This window comes from Phascolarctos cinereus, unplaced genomic scaffold, assembly GCF_003287225.1.
Source record: "Phascolarctos cinereus isolate Bilbo 61053 unplaced genomic scaffold, phaCin_HiC Scaffold_726;HRSCAF=1367, whole genome shotgun sequence".
In the NCBI taxonomy this organism is placed as follows: Eukaryota; Metazoa; Chordata; class Mammalia; order Diprotodontia; family Phascolarctidae; genus Phascolarctos; species Phascolarctos cinereus.
In genome coordinates this window covers 352,751,701-352,760,419 of record NW_027556098.1, presented here as the reverse complement: position 1 = coordinate 352,760,419, position 8,719 = coordinate 352,751,701, and the positions used below count along the sequence as shown (strand labels likewise).

The 8,719-nt window shown below is 39.1% G+C and overlaps 1 pseudogene; it reads right to left on the bottom strand.

Moving 5' to 3' along the window:
• Positions 1 to 7,299: 7,299 nt before the first annotated feature.
• LOC110200545 (olfactory receptor 56B1-like) lies at positions 7,300 to 8,261 on the bottom strand (annotated as a pseudogene).
• Positions 8,262 to 8,719: the final 458 nt, after the last annotated feature.

Below are 8,719 nucleotides of genomic sequence, written 5' to 3'. Positions count from 1 at the left end.
TGCTACCTGGACTAGACTCTTTCACTGGTTGAACCCACTGGAAACCTGGCCACTACTGAAACTAATATGGTTGCTGGATAATGCAGCTAGGATTTCTGCTCAACTCATTGAGCCATATCTGAGATCAGCAGGCATATCAAAGCTCAGGTGCCAGACTGGCTGCTGAGATCCAAGGTGGAGGCCCAGATGGCTGGATCTGAGGTTGCATTGCTTTCATTTTAAGCCATTTAAGAGGACTATTCTTTCTGACTCAGTCAATGATCATGTTTGACCTAGGACAGAGAGGGGTTTCTGCAAGTTTTTCAGTAAGGAGCCAGACAATCTGTCAATCCCCACATAGCCAGAGTGCGTGCATAACTCCATGAGATCATCCTGCCTAACAGATCAGGTAGGTGCCCTAGATCACCATGCCTGTGACACAGGCTGACTGAAGCTTCCCTTCCCAGGAGGATGAATTGCCTGGGGCTTATTATACCTAATCATTTCCAGCCTCTGATCATTTTGTAGAAGATACTGGAGATCACCTGGCAGGATAAGGTACCAAACACTGAGGTCGTTTCTTGAACTAAACTGCCAAGAGTTCAGACTCTTCTACAGTGACAGAAACTCTGATGGGCTGGCCATGTTGTTCTAATGTAGAACTTATGCTTGCCTAAAAGACTGTTTTACTTAGGACTCCCGCAAGGCAAGCACTCACATAGTGGTCAGAAAAAGTGATACAAGGGCACTCTCAAGGTCTCTCTTAAGAACTTTGGAATTGATTGTGTGACATGGTTAACACTGGCACAGTACTCCCCAGCAGCATGGCGTGCCCTCATCAGAGAAGGTGCTATGCCCTATGAGCAAAGCAGAATTAAAGTAGCTCAAAAGAAATGTGAGATGTGTAAATGTAAAGAATCCACCCCCAAAATGGACTATTTGTGCCTCACTGTGGTAGCGCATTCCAAGCTCATATTATTCTGATAGTGATGTCATTTTGGTCATCTTAAGAATGAAGGGCAACCACCAACCAGATCTTCCATCCCCAGAGATTCCCAAGCTTTCTTGATTGAGTTTTGCTTGTTAAGCAAACAATTTCCTTTGTGAAACTGAGATGCCTAACCCCTCCCACTGGCAGCCTAGTCATTCCCTCTGCCTTAGTACCCTATATAAATCCTGTTCCCAGCCCCTTCCTTGGCTTCCCCAGCACTTGCTGTCTGGCACTCCATACTGCAACTCACTTGCCCTGATTAAGGACCTCAATTTTGTTGTTTTGACTATTTTCATTTAAAATTAATGACACCTGTTACATTAAAATGCCTACCTCTCATTTCCCTTGATTCTTCTGAGGTCATGCCATGCTTCCTTTGAAACTGTAATTCATTATTAGTGCTGTTTAGGCCTCTCCAAATTGCCTTTCCAAAGGGCACTTGCTTTTCAGTTTTAGAAATTAGTACAGAGAAGATGCAATCCTAATTTCACAAAGTGTTTCTTATATATGCAACCTCCATCCACCTTTCCCCCAACAGAATTCCTTACAGTTCACTTTTCACCTCGTCTCACTTCTATGGGGCTGCCTCTTGATTCTGGCAGGGCATAATTCCATCCTCTGCCCTCTTTGATCTGTCCGGCATTGGTCAATCCTTATTATCACAGTGCCCCCAAAATGGGAGGATAAATTGAAACAAGTGCATCCATTTCTCTTTGGTCCTAATAAGTCTTTCCTTGAGCCTTGTTTTCTTACCCTCTTTGTACCACAGAAGAATTTTTTTTTCTGTGCTGATTCAGATTCCTACTAGCTATAAAAGGATTTGCCAATTATAGAATGAAATGTTTTTCTCCTTGAAATAATGATTTACTTCTTTTCATGATTATTTTCCCTGATATATTTTGCTCATTAGATTCTTTAACTCACTGATATTTTGATTTTCTTCACATTTCTAAGATTCTATGCATAGAAAAGTTTAAGCATATGGTCCATACTTTGTAATTTCATATGTACTTTTAAAAAACACTATTCTAGCCTTCCTCTAAAAGTTTAGTATTATCTCATTGTATTCCTTTGTAACTTTTTGCTGTCTTTTCACTGTAACTGGAAATGAGTTTTCCTCAGCATTTTTTCTTCTTTTTGTTAATTCTAAAATTTAGCACGGCACAATGGCAAGCACATTGACCTTATCATCAGGATTATCTAGGTTCACATCTTGTATCTGAAACTTATGCTCTTTATATTTTAGACAGGTTCTTCTAACTGTAGTCATAGCTGCTGTATCCTATGTATGAGTGGAGGGAGTTTCCATTGTCCACATTGGCAAAATCACAATTCCTTTACATTTTTGTTAATTCTAGGAAGATTTCTGAAACAGTTTCTTAGAATATGCTGTTGTGTAATCTCATTTGCCTAAATTTCTTAAAATGTCATTAATCCTGAATTTGTTTCTCTTGCCTCATTCTTCAGATCTTTCCCTTGAATCTGTATGTTTTCCAAATTTTTCAATAAGGCAACAATTTTTTGAGTTTACTTTCCCATTATCCTACAATGCTTGTAATTTTGTTTTCTATTTTAGCAAATCTGTTTTAGTTGTTTCCATTGATTTTCTTTCAGATTTTCAATTTTACATTCTATGTTTTAATATATACATATACATACACATATATATAATTTCCCAGTGTCTTAGAAGCTTTTAATTCTACTATAATTCTTTTTTAACTTTCTATGAACTTTTATTTACTCTCTCTAATCATTTTCTTAGCAGTATTAATTCTTATTTTCTTTTAATATATCTTTTTTACTAGTTAAGTTAACCTCACAGAATACTTTTTTTGGGTAGATTTTGGTTCTTCATATTTTTTCCATCTGATTTGTTCTATTTGCTTCATAGTAAAATGTATATATGTATGTATATATATGTGTGTATGTATATATATATATATATATATATATATATACATATATATCTCAACTGATTTGTTAAAAAAAAATTTCAGAGAATGAATTATATACTTACAATTTGTAAACAAAAGAAACTTTTTTTCTCTAATATATCCAAGGAACACAGTGAGGTCCCGATTAGTGAGAATTATGAATCCCATGAAGTGGCCCATGTTTTTGAATTTACACTATTGGAAGTTATAATTATGTAAAATATGGCCATTGGTTCCAGCTCAATGGAAATGTGCAATGCAAATTCTAATAAGGTGACCACTTCATGGGATTCATTAGTCTACTAATTGGAACCTAGATGCATTGGAGCATTTAAGATGGAAACCCCAACCAAGCACCAATAGTGTAGCACAAAGGGAACCCATCTACCTCATAGAATGCGTCCCTTGGAAAATGGTTACCTTGGTTTCAAGGTAACTGGCAAATCCTTACTCTTCAAACTATAACTCAAATTCCCCACTGTTGTACTTTACTTTTAACAGCCATCCAAAGGAAATGTTTAATTCAAGAAATATATATAAGGCCATATAATATTTTTTTTAAAAGAACCTAAACTTTTGTCCCATAAGACTGGGATGCTGTCTTGCACTTATATACATGAATATATGCATGTGCATTTATGTATATATACACACATGTACAGACATACAGACATATACACACATCATCAATGGAAGGAACATGAGATGCATTCCTATATGTAATACATTTGACTAGGAAACATGTAGATTCAGGGTACTTTCATAAGTGTGACCTATGAGCAAACTTATGTTGCCAGGGCACATATATGAAGGGTCAGATTACATGTACGGTGTTACATGGCTACCAATGCTCAGTGCTGGTCTCAGTGTCTCCACTTGGCTAGACATATAGTTAGTGCTGCTGAATGTGGTTGTGCCAGACTCATGATTTTTTTCTAATGATACCTGAGCCTATGGCTTCTCATTTCAGTTGCTATTCTCTTAGACTCATATTCTTTACTGTTAGACACTCCATTCCACTGTTTCCCATTACCTGCCCAGATGATTTTCTCAGCTATTTCCTTCTCAGAGAAGAGCAGATACCGACATGCTTCCCTGCCTCTCCTACATCTCCATTTCTTTTAGAAAAGGTTCTGCTTCTCTCTAGACTTTGTCAGCTGCCTTCTGACCCTGGAAGTTCTTTTAGTGCCTATGTTCTCATCATCTGGGAGCATTCCTCCATCTCTGTGACCTTCTCACTTTGGACCATCTCTAAACAACTGTGTCCCAATTCTCCCATTGGTAAGGTCCTCTTAGAATCTACTTCTTGAGGAAGGACTCAGGAGAGCCATCTTTCATTCCTCTCCTTGCTTTGCTTCTGACTCTGGCAATGTCACCATACACTCCAGAGAGTACCTTCCCCCATCCCTCCCACCTCAGGATTTAAACTCACTTCATGTATTGTCTTCTTCCATTAGAATTTAAGCTACTTGAATGCTTTTTTCTTTTACTTTTTGACTGTGTTTGCATTGAACACAGTGTTGGGTATATAGTAGGCACTCAATAAATGTTTATTTGGCTTTTCAAGCTCATTTTGTATTTTTGTATTTTTTTTATGTGCCAAGATTGATATAGGCTTATATATAGCCACTCTCCAGATATCTTGGTAAGAGTTTGGAACCCCTGGAAGAATATGCTTAAGAAATATTCTAGTGACTTGTGGGAAAAGAGATCCTAAGGAAACCCATGATGGTGGGCCTCTCCTGTGACTCTGCTGTGGGGTACCTAGCAGAGCTTCATTTAACTGCCACCTAAAAAACCCCTCAGGAGTCTAAGAAGACAGCAAGGGGAAGTCAATGGAGGTCTAGTCAGATGGGGTGAATGAAGCACATGTAGTGTGAGCTGAGAAAGAGACTGTTTGGGTAATTTTCCCTTACAGATGACAATGCTTTGGGGTATATATGTGTAGGGGGTCATGATCTTGTACTGCCATGGGTGCAGAAGAATGGATGAAGGAGCTGAGATTTCAGACCATATTAGGATTTTCCTGTTGATGAGGGTTTTAAAGTCAGCGATGTTACTTTTGTTAGCTCCAGAGTAAACCTGCCCTGTGTGAATTAGAAATCTTTCAGGTTGTCTGTTTGCATACACACACACACACACACACACACACACACACACACACACACACATATACATACATGCATATATGCATATAAATGTACACATGTATACACATACACATATTATATATACACACATATATGTATATACACATACATGCACATATGACTGTATGTATGTTTGTATATATGTATATAAAATTAAACATACACTTGTATACATTTGTGTCAAATGGTAGCCATCTTTAGGGTTAGGGATGGGGAGGAAGGTGGGAAAAAAAAAGGAAAAAGTTTCAAGGTAATTTTGCTGTATATTTAAAAAGAATAGCTAGTTATACATTGTAGATTTGCAGTTTCATGTCCAATTGTCTCTTTTATTGGATTGTGTTCTGAAAATGCTTGTTTTACTCCATAAATTAGAAATAAAATGAAAAAAAGAAATCCTTTCAGGTCACACAAAGTTGGGGAAGGGATTAGAAGCTGAATAGGATGAAGGACCAGCCATTTGATAAATTATGGATCGTGGTTTGGCATATCCACATCCTTACACAGGACAGAAATCTAGAGTGGTACTAAAATGTCCTAGACATGTACAGTAAGAGTGAAAGAGGACTCAGGATTTAGAGGGGTGAGATTTTGCTTGAAGACAATTTTTAATCCTCAAACTCTTTGCTGCATTTAGCATTCTCAACCAATTTCTCCCGTGTATTCTTTTCTCCTTGTTTTTTTTTCCTACTTCTTTTACTTATGATTGTTTATTTTTGTTTATAAGATAATCATCCATGTCCCACCATCTGTGTATGAGTGTAAACAAAGCTCTCTCCTTGGTGCTCTTTCTCACTCGCTCTTTCTCTCCCTCTTCTCTTTTCAACACTGCCTCCAATTCTATCATGTCTTAACTGCGACAGATGCTCTCTCTCCCCAACCACATGCAGTTTTTATATTTTTGGTAGAAAAGAGCAAGCAATATGGGCAGCTAGGTGGCACAGTGAATAGTGCACCAACCCTGGAATCAGGAGAAACTGAGTTCAAATCCAGCTGCAGACACTTGGCACTTACTAGCTTTGTGACCCTGGCAAGTCACTTAACCTTGATGGCCTAAAAACAAAATAAAATAAGTACATGAGCACCAGATGATAAGCAGGCATGAGTGAGTTGCAATGTGCTTTGCAAATCTCATTACTTCATCTTTGCCCCCAAACCTATTGCTCTTGAGAATTTTCAAGTTACTGTCCAAGGTACTGCCAACTTTATAGTCATTTAAGTACATAATTTGGTGTCACTCTCAACTCCTAACACTCTCTCATTCTTACCCATATAATCTGTTGCCAAATCTGTTCTTTCTGCCCTGAAAATAATTTCTCAGTCTTCCTCTCCCCTCCCCCACTTTCCGTGTTCACACAGACTCTCAACTCTAAGCTTCAGGGCTTCATCACTTCTTGTCTGTATTGTCATAAGAGCCTCGTAATTCATCCCCTGCCTCCAGTATCTGTCTTCTACAATCTGTCCTCTCTATACACATGCCATTGGTAAGTGTGACCATGTTACTCTCCCTATGAAGTCCCAGAAGCTTTAGGATTAGATATTCCACCTTTTTCTCATTGTAAAAAATGTATTTATAAAAAATGTTTATAATTTACAAAATTATTTGTACTGTGGAGCATGTGAAAATGATTAAATACAAAAATATCAAGAATCCATTTCCTTTTCCCCAGTAACCAAAAGGGATGTGGGATTAAAATAAAAAGACTTGGAGATCATTTGAGAAGACCTTAGGGGGAATACCACTTGGTGGCTTACCAGCCCAATTGGATTAGAGCTGGAGTTTATAAAACACTAGTGCCAATGCAAAGCAAGGCATCTGTCCTGTGGCATACAAATCCCTTTACACAGAATCTTTATTCAATATTTTAACAAGTATAAAAAGCCACATGGATTCATAAATAAACCTATAAGATCCCAATTGTCTAGAAAGTTCTCCTGCATATGCTGTTTATTCTAACCCAAGTGGGATCATTTTCCATTAATCCAAGGCATCCTTAGGTGGTTACCATAACTCATGATTCCATTCTTCAGGCCATCAAGAATTCCCATGCAGTATTCTGACATAATGGCAGAAATGAATCCTAGGAGCTATGAAATAATCTGAAGAAAATGCAAATACTTGTGGGATGTTAAAACTGTTGCTCTTACAGTAAAAAACAAAAATTCCACCTGGGACTCCACTTCTCTGGAGCAGATGAAGATTGTATACATTGGACATTTGACTCCAGAAAGCCTGGTCGCTTTGAGCTCATTTGCCCTTTATGCCTGGCAGAAACACCTTCTGGAAGCCAAGCTTGAGGTCTTGGGTCCTAAATGCATAGACAATGGGGTTGAGGGCTGGGGGGATGATGTTGTGCAGCACATTGAAGAGCACAGGGATCAGAGGATACTTTCTCCCTGCCAGGTGGGTCACACAGATAACAACAATGACAGTATAGAAGAAGAAGATAAGGATGAGGTGGGAGCTGCAGGTTCCCAAGGCCTTGGATGCAGCTTCTGCTGAATTCAACTTCAGCACAGAGTGGAGGATAAAGGCATAAGAAACAATGATCAGGCTTAAGTCAGCCCCCATTATCAATGAGGCCAGGATCATCTGGCAAATGCTGTTGGGCCTCCTGTCATCACAGGATAGGCTGGTAACAGCCAGGTTGGAGCAGAGGCAGTGTTCAATCTCATTTGAGAAGCAGTAATCTCTCTGAGCAGCCAGCACAAGCACTGGGATAACAACCAGTCCATTTCTGAGCACCATGAATACTGTGACTCTGAAGACAAAAAAGTCAGTGACAATGGTGGGATACTGGAGGGGTTGGCAAATAGCCCATATCTGTCAAAAGCCATGCAGAGGAAGATGCCTGACTCTATGCCTACAAAGCAGTGAATGACAAAAATCTGAGCAAAGCACTCAGGGAGGCTGATGGTCTTGGCATCAAACCAGAAGATGGCCAGTATCTTGGGCACAATGGTGGTGGCCAGGCCCATGTCGACTATAGACAGAATGCTTAGGAATCGATACATGGGCTGGTGCAATTTGGGGTCCTTCCAGATGGTGATAAAGATGAGCAGATTGGCACTGATGGAGGAGAGGTAGAGCAATGCCAGGGGTAGAGATAGCCAGTGTTGCCAACTGTGGATTCCAGGGAGTCCCATAAGGATGAATTCTTTCACCTGGAAGTGGGAGCCATTGAGGAGTCTTGTAGCTGGTGTCATCATTCTCTGAGAAGAAAAATTCCCCAGAATCATTCTCTCCCATTCATTAGGGTTTAAGTGCCTGTCTGCATGTGGTATAGTATTTCAAAATGTACCCAGAGAATTCTAGCAATAGAAACCCTGTTCCTTAATGCCTTGCAATTCTAAGAAATAACAGGATCCTGAGATGCAGACTACAAGGTTACAGGGTGTGTTAATTGCCCAGAGTCTGAGTCCACTCACACAGAAAAGGCTTACAGCATTGGTGAAAGGCTTTTTCATGGGTGAAATTGTTCTGTATCTAGTGCTATTGATCAAGATCATTCCTTTCCTGTTCTTTGTTCTCAATTCTACAGGTAACCTATATTAAAACTTGGTACACAAAACTTCCCTGGGGATACAGAGAATAAAACATTCCATACACATTAACATACAAAGGAAAACTACCACAGAACAGGTGACCCTTAATTCCCCACTATTCT